This window comes from Eleginops maclovinus, chromosome 7 (genome assembly GCF_036324505.1).
Source record: "Eleginops maclovinus isolate JMC-PN-2008 ecotype Puerto Natales chromosome 7, JC_Emac_rtc_rv5, whole genome shotgun sequence".
Taxonomy (NCBI): Eukaryota; Metazoa; Chordata; class Actinopteri; order Perciformes; family Eleginopidae; genus Eleginops; species Eleginops maclovinus.
In genome coordinates this window covers 15,085,483-15,098,147 of record NC_086355.1, presented here as the reverse complement: position 1 = coordinate 15,098,147, position 12,665 = coordinate 15,085,483, and the positions used below count along the sequence as shown (strand labels likewise).

The 12,665-nt window shown below is 41.1% G+C and overlaps 1 protein-coding gene across 1 annotated transcript in view; it reads left to right on the top strand.

Moving 5' to 3' along the window:
- Nucleotides 1-245: 245 nt before the first annotated feature.
- The window catches only part of map2 (microtubule-associated protein 2), a 65,064-nt gene continuing 52,644 nt past the window's right edge, over nucleotides 246-12,665 (top strand). Inside the window, exons 1-2 of the mRNA XM_063888006.1 lie at nucleotides 246-268; nucleotides 760-820. The gene's annotated coding sequence lies outside the window, so the exon portion shown is untranslated. The remainder of the gene's footprint in view (nucleotides 269-759; nucleotides 821-12,665) is intronic.

Genomic DNA, 12,665 nt, shown 5'->3' with positions numbered 1-12,665 from the left:
TTATTGTAAACACTTTTTTATGGGTTTGTTATGCCCTGTAATACATGGTAGTTCACCAGTGTTCAAAAGCCTCATTAATGTTTTTTTTGTGGGACTCTAAAAGGCGTCACCATTCAGCTCCATGTCACTTTGCATTTCACCAAAATTAGCTTCTGGGTCGGACTATGTCGAAACAAATTCGATGTGTTAATTACTATTTGTAGCATACACGTTACTTTAGACGCAACAAAATGTTAGCAAAAGGAAATGCAACCAGCGGGGAAGAAAGGTGAACTAACTGAGCTAATATGTGTATGCTAACGTACCCGCTAGCTAAAGTTATCCGTTATAATTTTTCATGGTTTTTTTATGCATGTTGTATTCTTTGGAAAAACGTGGTGTATTTGTAATGAACGGCTAGAATTTGTACAGTACCAGACAAAATATATCTATCATTTTACATCATCTGATACATTTTACGGACATTTGGATTAGGCTAATGTTCTATGATGTTATAGCTAGATGGCTTTTCTGCCCAGGTGAGTATTTTTCAGTTTCAGTTTTTCAGAGTCAGTTACATTAACTTTACAATTCTCATTGAGTTACATTAACATTACAATTGCATTTCATTATCTTTGAGCGTTTAGTTTAATCTACAGAATGTATTTAAATAAATCTAAACATTTTTTAATCGTTCTACTATCTCAAGAAAACACCGTAATCACAAGCGCACAGTAAAATGTGACGGCGTGAGTAATACTTTCATTACGGTAAATGCAGGCTGCGGAGCCCCTGTGTCCGACAGACCCGGAGTTGCACTGTAAGACACTGCGCCTAACAGGTAAGAAATGACACTTCTTTATTTTTACAACAGCTTAGTAAAACAATAGTATGAGGATGAATGTCAATGAATCAACAAACGATTGTGATGCTGTCGGTCAGAGGGAGCATTTTCACCCGACTGTGACCATTTTAATCCTTGAAAGCATTCAAGCTGAAATGATGGGGTGCCCCTCTCTGTGTGGATGGAGAAAGGACGCATTGTTTGTCTACAGGAGAACTGGATATGGGTTTTTATGTGTCTGTTTCATTTTCGCGTTCAAAGCCATGGTTAGATGATCAATGTTGTGGAATTTGGTCTGATCTGAGCAACAGATCTAGGAAGCCAATCTCTGATATGGGTAATTGATTGCTTTAGATGTTATCGGTCTAATTACGCAAGGAAATGCTTATTTAAATGAGTGGTTGAAAGGATAAAATCTGCGTTGTGCCACATAAAGGATCTACCTATTGCGGTCACTGCGGGAACTTGCCTTGCTGCGGTGGCAGTGCACGACTTTCAAGCTGTAGTACGCCTATAGAACCCGAAGGAAATATATTACATGATGTAATTGTGAAAAATATATTGAGAATGTGCACATCTAGAAATAAAATGGTGATTTAAAAACTGGTCAAGTCTGCTTAATGAAAGAGGAAAAAGAGAGGGATGCAAATACAGGTGCTGAGTCATATTGGCTGCTCTGATTGATTACACAATTTAAAGCCCAATATTTGCATTTTGTCATCATAACCTTTCTTTTATGTAAATTAATCACATTTTCTGTTGAGGTCTATCTGATTCCATTTGAAATCAAGTCAAAGCTGGTTACATAAAGATATGATTTCTACATTGGACCTCTGCTTCATCATAAAGCCAACACAGCAAATGCAGCTAAAGCTGTCTGGGCTGCTACACCTCAGATCTCTTTTACCTCATACTGAATGGATATATATATTAGTGAATTTCGAAATGATAGATGTCTTCTTCAGTGCATGAAGGCTTCGATTCAATACATTTACATAAAGGGGCTGGCTATTGATTTCCCTCTGTCATGTCCACTTACCTACAGTGTGTGCAGATAAATTTAAACGCCTTATGCATTCATGATGAGGCTGATGTGCATTGTGTCATGAATGGACAGGCAAACAGCTCGAAGCCCCTCCTCATCGATGGAGGGGATCATATTCCTGGCAGGTCGTCTATCGGCATCTATCGTTCCTGCAAGGTCTGCTTTTGGCCTGCTGTGTTAGCCACAGGCGCGGACTCGGCTATGACATGATTATTGGTCTAATGCATGCATCTCCAGTATCTCGACTGTATGGAAGGACAAAGCAGAGGCTAACATTCCAGATTCATCACCATAGATCGAAAATATCTTCTTTGTCTTGACGTGTTTTACTACTGAACTACATATACACACTGAACATATCATACTGTAGCCCTTGTATCTCAGCATCCATAGGTCATTAAGTTCAACCTCTAAAGTGCATTAACACTGGCCAATGCAACTCTATGACTTGGAATCCGTGTATGTTTCCTAAAATCTCTCCAATAAGGGTTATTTCCATCTGGACTTTTGGAAAATTACTGTAAGTAACATTGTATAAAGGCTGAGTTCAGGGGTTGTGTTTAAGCAAGAGCTTATAGGGCGGATCTCTGAGATAAAATGTGCTATACCGCTTTGATTAAAGAAATATATTAATCAGATGCAGAGTCATCTGCTGAAAGGGCAGAGGTCAAGGTGATGATGGTGTATACCTGAGCGGACAAATCACTGCCTCTGTAGTCTGTGTCGACAGTATGAGCTTAAATTGAAAGGCTCTTCCAGAGTGCTGTGTGTTGAGATGCTGTATTTTTCAGTGCCTTTCTTTTCTCCTACTATGTTTATCAATTCCAAATGAACTGTTTTGTAGTCTCGGTACTACAAATGTGTGAGAAGAGACATTCATTGATTCAGAAATGGAGCTTTGAAAAAAAGTGATGGTAGTAACCAGTGAAACGGAGGCTAGTACTGAGGGATTAATATGCCGCTTTTCCACCAACCCCGCAGCCAGAGCTGGAGCCGATAAAGATCTGGTTTCTCGTTTTTCCACCGCAGCGGTGCCGGCTTTAAGCACCAATAAACAGGATCTTTCTTGCCCCACTTGGCTGCCCGGCAAGATCCAAGATCCAATACGAACCAATACGAACCAATACATCACGCTTACTTCGGAGGGGGGAGATTAACCTGAGCAATAACAGTTCATGGCGAGTACAAGTTGTAACAAGCAGTATCGCTCAGAAAAGTGACTAGAACACGACCACACACTTATAAAACACACACTTTATAAAGTCAGGCAACACTAAACAGGCTCTGTGTGATTCTGTTTATTTTACCTAACTTCAGTCACCATCCGTTCACTGTTATTGATCAGTGGGAAGAGCAGGCAGACGTGTTCCTGTTGTTTTGTATTATTGCAGCTATCGGATGGAATCAATACATGGGCTACACAGGTTGCCATCATAAGTAAAATCATAATGAAAGCTACGTCGGTAAAATATGCCTTTAGAAAACGGCCTATGCCACAATAGGATAGCAGAGTAGTGAATATAGTCAGAGTAGCCTCGCTTGCTATGCTAACATCACCTGTCTAATGCCAGAGACACTTTCATAACAGCGGTGTGATGCCAAACAGCGTCAATTCAAACTGAAACACATTCACTTATGGGGAGGGGGGGTATGCATCAGCTGCTTGTATGACAGTCAGGCAGTGAATATGAATCAGTCATAAGAGGGCACGTAAACGGTTACGTCATGACGCAAATGATGACGCAATAACGCAGCTCCACTTGAGCGCCACTTGAGCTCCACTCGAGCTCCACTCGGCCTCTGAGCGGTGGAAACACAAGGGGTGCTACAGGCTAGAACCAGAAAAGTGCCAGAAAAGCAAAAGATCGGACCTTTACCCGCAAAGGGGCAAGAGACACTGTTGTTGGTGCTAGTTCAGAGCCTTATGGCTGGGTTTAAGACCATCTGCAGGGAAGACTGGCCGGCTCCCAGAGGGTTACAAAAGAATCATGAATAAAACGTAAAATATATCTACTACATACCTTAGAACAGTGTGTGACGGGAACATTTAAAACGTTATTATTCATTATCCGGATTGCAGTTTGCTGTCAGAGTGAGCAGGTATGCTTTGGCAACATTGTTTCTTAACTTTCATGCCATAAAGCCCTTTTGAATTGAATTGAGGTAGCACTGCAGCAGGCCCGTTCACCGTGTCGTGCCACATACAGTAGGTCAGCTTTACATAAGCCTTGTGTAGGTGAGACAACCTAATCCTGATTCCTACAAAGATACTTAGTCAGCCTGAGCGGACGCACGCACGCACGCACGCACGCACGCACGCACGCACACAGCAGTCCCAGCTTGTCACATTCAGTGATTGAGGTAATGCTTTGTGTGTGAGAGAGAGAAAGAGGATGTGGGAATAGCTCTTTGTTTGAGTGCAGAGACACTTGGTGGGAGCTTTGGCAGCAGCATCGACACACACTCAACCTGGCTGCCTGCCCACTAGCTGCCAATCTCTCACTGTCCCTCTTTCTAAGTGCAGTATTCCATGTTTCTGGGAGATTAGCCCGTTGGTCACCCTGCTTATAAAGTAGTGAAAAGAAGCACCTATGCTTTATTCTAACATTTACGTGTCAACAAGTGCTGCAACAAACATTTTATTTTATTTTATTTATTTTTCTAGTAATCTCCTGATTGACATGTGTTGCTAAAAATAATTGAAAACCAAGCAAATGGTCGTCAGACCATCTGGAACTATGGATTGTTTCATATTTCACAAATGGCTTATTAAAAATGTTGATCTAAATAGTCATGTAGTTACTGTAAACAATGAACTCCCTTGTGTTTTCACTTGATGGTGACCTCTCTTTCCAAGGCCAGGGAACGTTAACAACAAAGACTGTACAGGGACCATAAACAACATGTTGTTGACAGTGCTTGGCGTTTTAAGTTAGCTGGCTGCTTGTGTTCAGTTTTATGGTGGAGGGCACAGGGCCAAGGATACCTGCATGGTAACAGTTTAATGCCTCCAACCAAGATAAGGTCAGGCTTAATAGTCAGTATAGAGTAAGAGATTTTTGAAGAAGTGTGTTCTTCACATCGTGTCTGAAATGTTGTGTGATAATAAACTGGTATTGAGAGAGTTATTTAGTTTGGTGTGCCTTTTGTTGCTTGATCAACTTGTTTATAGCGTAGCAGTGCTTGCCTCCCTTACTGTGCATTGATCCGGAAACGAGGTACACGATTTTCCAAACTTTCTAAACACTATTCAATATGAAGTGAAGTATAATATTTTGTTAAGCAAATCGTGTTGAGAAATGTATAAATAACAACATGTAGAGTTTCACTGCATGGCCTTACAATTATCTCGAGTTATGGAAATGTTTTGATCACCAGGTGAAAATATTATTTTACAGCCTGCCACTGTACTATTCTTCAAATGGTTAAAGACTAGATTGATTGTATTAGTTTAGCCTTATATTTACCTTCATCTGTTCATAAATGTTGGATTCAAGCACTATAAATTGACATTCTTGACCATTAAAGGAGTGTTGTGGCTTGAATTACAGCTTTTAAAAGAGGTTTTGAAGTATCCACTGCAGCCTTTCTATCTCCATTGCTTAGACTACCTTTTAACTTTCATATTTGACCTATGACACTTTTTGTACCCATACCATCATTTCTTGTCTGACGGATGTCTATCATTAAAGATGATAAAAGGTATGTAGTAATCCTTGATCACCTTTTAAAATGCCCATGGCCTGAAGGAAGCTGACTTTGTTGTTGTTTCAGGGAGTTATACAGCACACTGACAGTCTAAGCTAAATCATTACCATTTTTGGCTATGCTCACCTGACCTGCATCCACTTTGTCCACTGACAGGTTTCTACCTGCTGCACAGCATGCTGATATTGCCAATTTCTAATTGACTTGTTTGGCTTCTGTTCTTTAACTTAGATTTTTATTTGCCCTCAGGGACATTTGGGGACCAGCTTATTGACTTTTAGTTTGTCGGAGGTTGAGATCAGTCACGTCAAACCCACAGACGTCCCAATACCCAGACCCTATCCGTCTTCCTGACAGCTGACAGTTCAGGAGAGACCACTGCTATTTGAAGAGCTGCTGAACCTCCTTGAGTGAACCTCTTCATAGATGTAGGTTAAAAGGAAGTTGTCTAAAGTATGAGCTTGACAGAGCTCTGACAGACTTACTCTGACGGATTGAAAATGCTGTTGCAGAGAAACATTCTTAAGGAAACTTACTTTAGGTAGTTTGTTTTTTCAGTAATATCTTAAAATAGGGGTGCACCCAAATCAGATTTTACCTTAAATGTTGCTGTGTGGTGCAGTTCCAGGGCAGTTTGGAAAGTCCATGGGTGAAGGTCAGTGTGGTCATAAGATTAACCTCCCTGCTCTTTCGCCACACTCTCTCTCCCTGTGGTGGAGGCTCCGCATCCCTGTTCCCGGCACAGTGTTCACCAGGCTGACTAGTAGTGATTTTGGGGTCTGTTTCAATATAAGCAACCTTCCTTACATGTCTTGAAACACAGACACCTTCTTGTTTACCATGCTTAGCTGTGTGACTTTGCAGCATCATCACGATTCATACATGAAAGATACAAGTCTGATGTCAGAAGTCTATAGGATGCAGTTATTACAATAGAGCCTCAAACTCTGCACCCAAGAGCACACAGATAGAAAGCTCATAGAAAAACATGTGTGGGCTGAACCAAGGAAAACATCAGGGTGAGTCACAGCTCACCCAACTACAATGCTGCTTCTCCTCTCCTCTAGGAAAGTATGCATGTGTCTTGCATCTAGGTGGTTTTGTGTGTGTGTGTGTGTGTGTGTGTGTGTGTGTGTGTGTGTGTGTGTGTGTGTGTGTGTGTGTGTGTGTGTGTGTGTGTGTGTGTGTGTGTGTGTGTGTGTGTGTGTGTGTGTGTGTGACTGTTTTCAGTGTCATTGTGCAATATTACTGAGTCTGTGTGGGAGAGTATTCTTTTATGTGGGGATCATTTACAGTTTTATATGATTCCGTTACACAAGCAACAGAAAATAGAAAACTGTCACTGTCTGTCATTCTTGTAAAGATCTTGTGTCTGATGTTTTATCAACCCCTGGCTTTATGTCTTGACATTGTACTGTAATGAAGTTGTTTGAGCCTGCTTCAACCGGTTCTGTTGAACAAGTATGTTACTCAATTTAGCAGAATGCCTTTTAGCAAGCTCCATGAAGACAGTCTGTCCATAGAATGCCGATCAGTGTTCTGTTAGTTGGAGAAATGTGGTACTGGGAACCAAATCTCAGGAAAGGGACTAACTTGCATCTTCTACATGGAAAGATACGAAAACAAAACACAGTGCATTAAAACTGGGTAGGAATCAAATAAAACTCACCATGTCATTTTGGTTAGGCGTTTCCACGGTTACAAAAAACCACCAACTCACTAAAAATAAAAATGTGTATAAAAAGGTCTGCTTTACTTCGCTTAAAGATGCTTTATGTTCTTATCTGCCCAGTCAGCCAGAAACACAACCTATATTAGCCTCACACGCCACATATGGGAAAAGGATCAAAATGTTAGAAACAACAAAGATTAAGGGCCTCTTGTGGAGAACTGGACAACTCTTATCTTTAACTATTAAATGCCAACAATAAACCGTGTGTGTGTGTGTGTGTGTGTGTGTGTGAGTGAGCAGTGCAAAATATAGGACTCACAGGGCTCATTATCAGGTAGCCCAAACCCTGTGAGATGATCCAGAGACGGCCATCTTCCCACCCAGTGCACATCAGATTCCCACCACCCACCACTCCCGTTGTATACAAGGGTTTCACCATTGAAGTACATATCAGTTGCTCATCACAGATTTCCCCAAGCCTTTTCTGCATTTTTCTCTCCATCAGGAATTCCTTATGCACCGATGACAGGCCTCACAATCTGATCGCACAGTACAGCTGCCGTCTTACAGATCTTGTCAATCAAAAGTGTAATAATGTATTGTAGAGCAAAATGGAAAAGAGTTTGCTAGAGGTCCTTGATAGGCTTTCAGGCAGGAGCCAGCAGAATGAACTGGAACAGTTTTATCATACATCTTTACAGTGTTGTCTTACAATATATATCTTTTTCACAGAGTGTGTGAATGCTGAACAACAACATTAGGCTACATAAATCTCTTTGTTTTACAGCCCTGGTCTGGATCATTTCTTTTCATCTCTTTATTGAAATGCTTTAATATTACGGCTCACCCTTTCACCATACTCCTCTTAATGGCTTGTCTTCATGGAGCATGGAGGTCGACGTTAACGCCCACCCAGGTCTGCAACACAGTGCAGACAGGAGATGCTAAATAACAGCTTTTTCCACCTGCCTTTAGGTATAGTACAACATTCCAAGAAGCATGAGGCACCTATGATATTTGAAAAGTCAATTTACTCGCACCAGAGTTAGACAGAGGCATTTAGTCCCATTAAAAACAACAGGGGGTAAATTAAATGTCACTATGCTCTAGATTAATTTGAAATGTCAGGCTCAGTGTGCAAACTAGTCTCAAATCTAGGGTCAGCCAGCTGGAAAAAGTGATGTGTGTGTGTGTGTACTCATAGTTTAAGTTTTGAAGACAATAAATCCCTCACTGATATCTAAATATTGATTCTCCCTTGCTAGCTTCCCCAGTTTCCCACCATGTTGCTGGAAGTGTCACCAGACGCTTTGTAAAGTGTGTGTGATCTGCAGTTGTGAACTTGTTGTGAACTCTGTGGATATTGAGTGCGTACAGCTTACAAGTTTAACACAAGAAAGGAACATGAATTATTCCATCTATGTTTTCAAGTGCTATGTTTGATCTTTTTAGCATGTTGTCTTTATGGAAGCAGGTCTTCCGTCTTTCAGTTATGTCATAAACACTTGTGCCTACACTCGAGCAGACCGACACACATCCACACTTCATACTGAATGCACAAATACACAGACATCCCTCGGCAGTCGGTTAGAATAGATGACTAGATGATGTAATAATCGGATAGTTGCTGAACCCTTTTGAATGCAGAGTGTCATTGCATGTGTTACACTAGACTTCCTTTTCCTGACAGACCAATCCTTTCACAAACATTTAGTATGACTGACACTAATTCCTACTTAGAGCAGGATCCACACTAGAGCTGCAACAAAATTAGTTCATTTACAATTTATCTGCCATTTATTTTTCAGATTTACTGAAAAAATGCCCAGTCCTTCTTAAAAATATTCGTTGTCAGTCAAAGAACTGATACTCTCCTATAAAACAATCCCTGTAATTGACCGGCTGAGAATATTTGTTGCTCTAATCCACACTTTGCCAAACCACAGTGGCACTTTCTAAGATTACCTATTGGCTGACTCTTTAGGGGGAGGGAAAGCAGCTCTTTCTTTTAGACTTTAATCTTTGACCATCTGCTCTTCCCAATCCCTATTTAAATCAGGCCCGACCTCACACAACATACTTGCCTCACTGTACTCGTGCTTAAATACAAGGGGAGTTGCTGCTGTAAACAAAGTCTGTTTTGAAAAGCAGTAACAGCAGAGACAATGTGCTCATCATACACACACCTCCTGATGTGCACTGCATCCAACCAGAGACAGAAGAATGCCATGAGATTAAGTCAAGGGTGTGTATTCCCAAAAGGAAGGGATTTATGCAAAAGCGGGGCTTCTGGCTTTGTTCCATCATGCTCATTGCTTCATCCAACATCCTCCATAATAAAATAAATCAAAATAAAGGTAGCTGGACATTATCCCTTACAGTATTTTACGGTCAAGTCACCTCGTTGCTGCATAAACAATTTAAATAGTGCGTTAAATAGAGCTGCACAACAAATGTTAGAAGGGCGCAGTATAACCCAGTCATCCATCTGCCTCTGCTGACTGTTCCTATCACCTGGCTTGACACAATGTGAAGTAAGGACACACAAAAGAGCCTGCACACAGACCAGCACAGGCAATACAGTGGTGATTAGATTACCAGTATTTAGAGTTTATATATGATTAGGTGTAAGTGGGAACCTCCCTACTGGAGGAAATTACATGATTACACCAGGGGAATAGGATTAATGTACAAGCAAATCACACAAACCCTCGCACACACAATTGCCTTTGGCAGGAAGGATATATCTTGGAGGGAATTTAAAGATTGGGAAAAGGATTGGGTAAAAGTAGGAAAATAAGTGGAGGTAGTTATGTGAGATGTTAAAATGTAATCCGTAAAATCCTTTCTTTTGGCAAAATACAGAATGTTTCATCTCAGAGAAAATGAGTAAGCCTTCCTAATTAAACCTGTGGGTTCGAATGGAAGAAGGTAATATACATCCTAATGGATAGTCCATGTTGATCCTAGTAGTCTGACCAACAACAAAGGCTCACAACAACTGCTGGAATCATTGTAGCGTTCTCCCAGTAGAAGCTGTTAAGGCAAACCACCTATTGTCACCCGCACAGTAAAGCTTGCTGTGTGTCCATGTGCCTCCTGTCAGCAGGCACGCCTTCTCTTTGATTTGCTCATTGCAGTGTTCTGCTGTGTTGCGGCACATGGGTTTACGTTCCTTTCTGTTGTTTTCAGCAGCAGGGGCTGGATGGATGAGGGGAGGGATAAAGGAATCCTGGAGAAGGAAGTGTTTTCATCCTGTCTGCACTCTCCTTTTCCTGTATGTAGTTATTTGTTGCAGGGGAAAGCCTTGAACATGCAGGGTTGGATCAGCATGATCATTCTCCCTCATTGTTTTATGTTCTGTGTATATTCATATATACACTACCAACTGTGTGTTTGCTCAGTCGTCCCTTTTGCTTCCATGGCAACCTGGCCCCTAGCAATTCAACTGTGATGTGGAGATGACAACAATAACTATTGCTCACTATTTGATGGTTTGCATTTGTTTTACTTAAGGAAAGCAGTAAGTCATGATGGCTGACCAGCTGACAGAGTCATCTCTATTAGCAGAGGAGACGGAGTTGCGTTGTCGGATACATGGTGCCAAATGATGAAGCAACAGTAATTATCGGAGCTCTGCAAGGCATTCCCACTCTGGCTCATTAAGTACGGAAGAGGTGCGAGGGTCATCAGCTGAGTCATTAGCTTCAATAGTTTTATGAAAACCTTGTCCGAGCAAAACATGAAACGTGTGTTGGTACACAAACACATTGAACTGTGTGTTATGTAAGGAATTAAGATTTTCACTCTCTTTTTGTTTGTCTGCTTTTAAACATGAAAAGGGGGTAAACATTATCTTAGGTTTGAATTCAAAGTACTCACAGTAATTCATTCAAAATTTAATTAGAGGATTTCCACTAACGTCCTCCTTTGCAGTATTGCATATGGTGACGGTGAGGAGAATTCAAGTTATTGCATTACCTTGATGTTCTTTGTGTTTGGGCTAATTGGGTCATATTTCAAATTGCAGGGGTAAAGGTAGCGCTACCTTACCCTTTATTGAGGTTACGCTTCAGTGTCTTTGATCACTGCTTATTTCAGTTTTGTTTTTAACAGAATTTGTTAGCTTGAAGGCTTTGCTTACAGTAGACCCAAATGCTTACGATATTATTTAGATTACGTGTCCCCTTCAAAAGAGGTGTTCACTCATAACGAGACCGGGGAATTTTAGAGATGGCGAGATTTTGTCTTAAATAAAATATCATTTTTTTCATTATTCTGTACAGTTTTTAGATTAGTTTATTATCGGGACCAGGGTTCATTTTCCCGCAGATGAAACTGACAATGGGCTCTTAGATTACATATTGATAATTTATGTTAGAACATTTATGTTTGGGTTCATTGTTTCATTTTCTCCGGACACTTTGGTCCATGGCTTAAAGGACCTGGATTGTTTGCTAATGTCTCCCAGGAGTCCCCACTCCCCATATCCACCAACAAGGTATATTTTGAAAAAAATCAATTTTCTTCCCTGTGGTATGAACCTTCACTTAGGCTGAATCAGCTAATGCTGTTATCAGTTGCCATGGAGACTGACTGAGTTAGGGTGTTGCTGTGGAAACTGAGCGGCTTCTCATCACCGCCCACAGCAACCATCCCCAGTCCCTCGAGCCGGCAGCACCTTACAAACACACAGTTATTTTCACGCACAAACTCATGAACACACAGACGAACATTAAAGTCCAGGTACTGTTTCTGTGTGATGCATCAGCCCGACTATGAATACCGTCCATAGTGTGTCTTTCCTTCAAACACACACACCCGGTACAGACGGAGACAGTGAATGCTTTGCCAGTACTGTTCATGCAACAGAAAGGCCGACTTTATATTGAAACGGAGAGGATGGTTCATTGCTCAACATTACATAAAGTATGGTTCCTCTACTCCCCATGTGAAGACACATGAGGAGCATCACTGAAGGTGTGTATTTCACCATCATTTTGTAACATTTAGAATGATTTGTATGATAGACCATCATGACAGTTTGGCAATGATGGAGCAAGTTGAATACCAAGACTCCAAAGCAGCTAAACAGAATCGAGTCCAGTCACATTTTATTATTTACACTTATGCTTTTCATTTTGTCAAATGACGAAATGTCTCCCATGAAAAAGGCCAATGACAAATGGGGCAAGTATACAAATATAGACAAAATGCAAAACATTTTCCAAAATGTGAGAGTTAATGGGATTGATTTCACATTCAGGAAGAAGTGTTTGTTAGTCCAGCAGTGGCTCAGTCAGTATGGGCTTGGACTGGGAATCGTAGGGTTGCCGGTTCAAGTCCCCGAACAGACTTGAACAAATATGGAAAGTGGACTGCTACTGAGCAAGGCACCGGACACCTCCAATCCCACG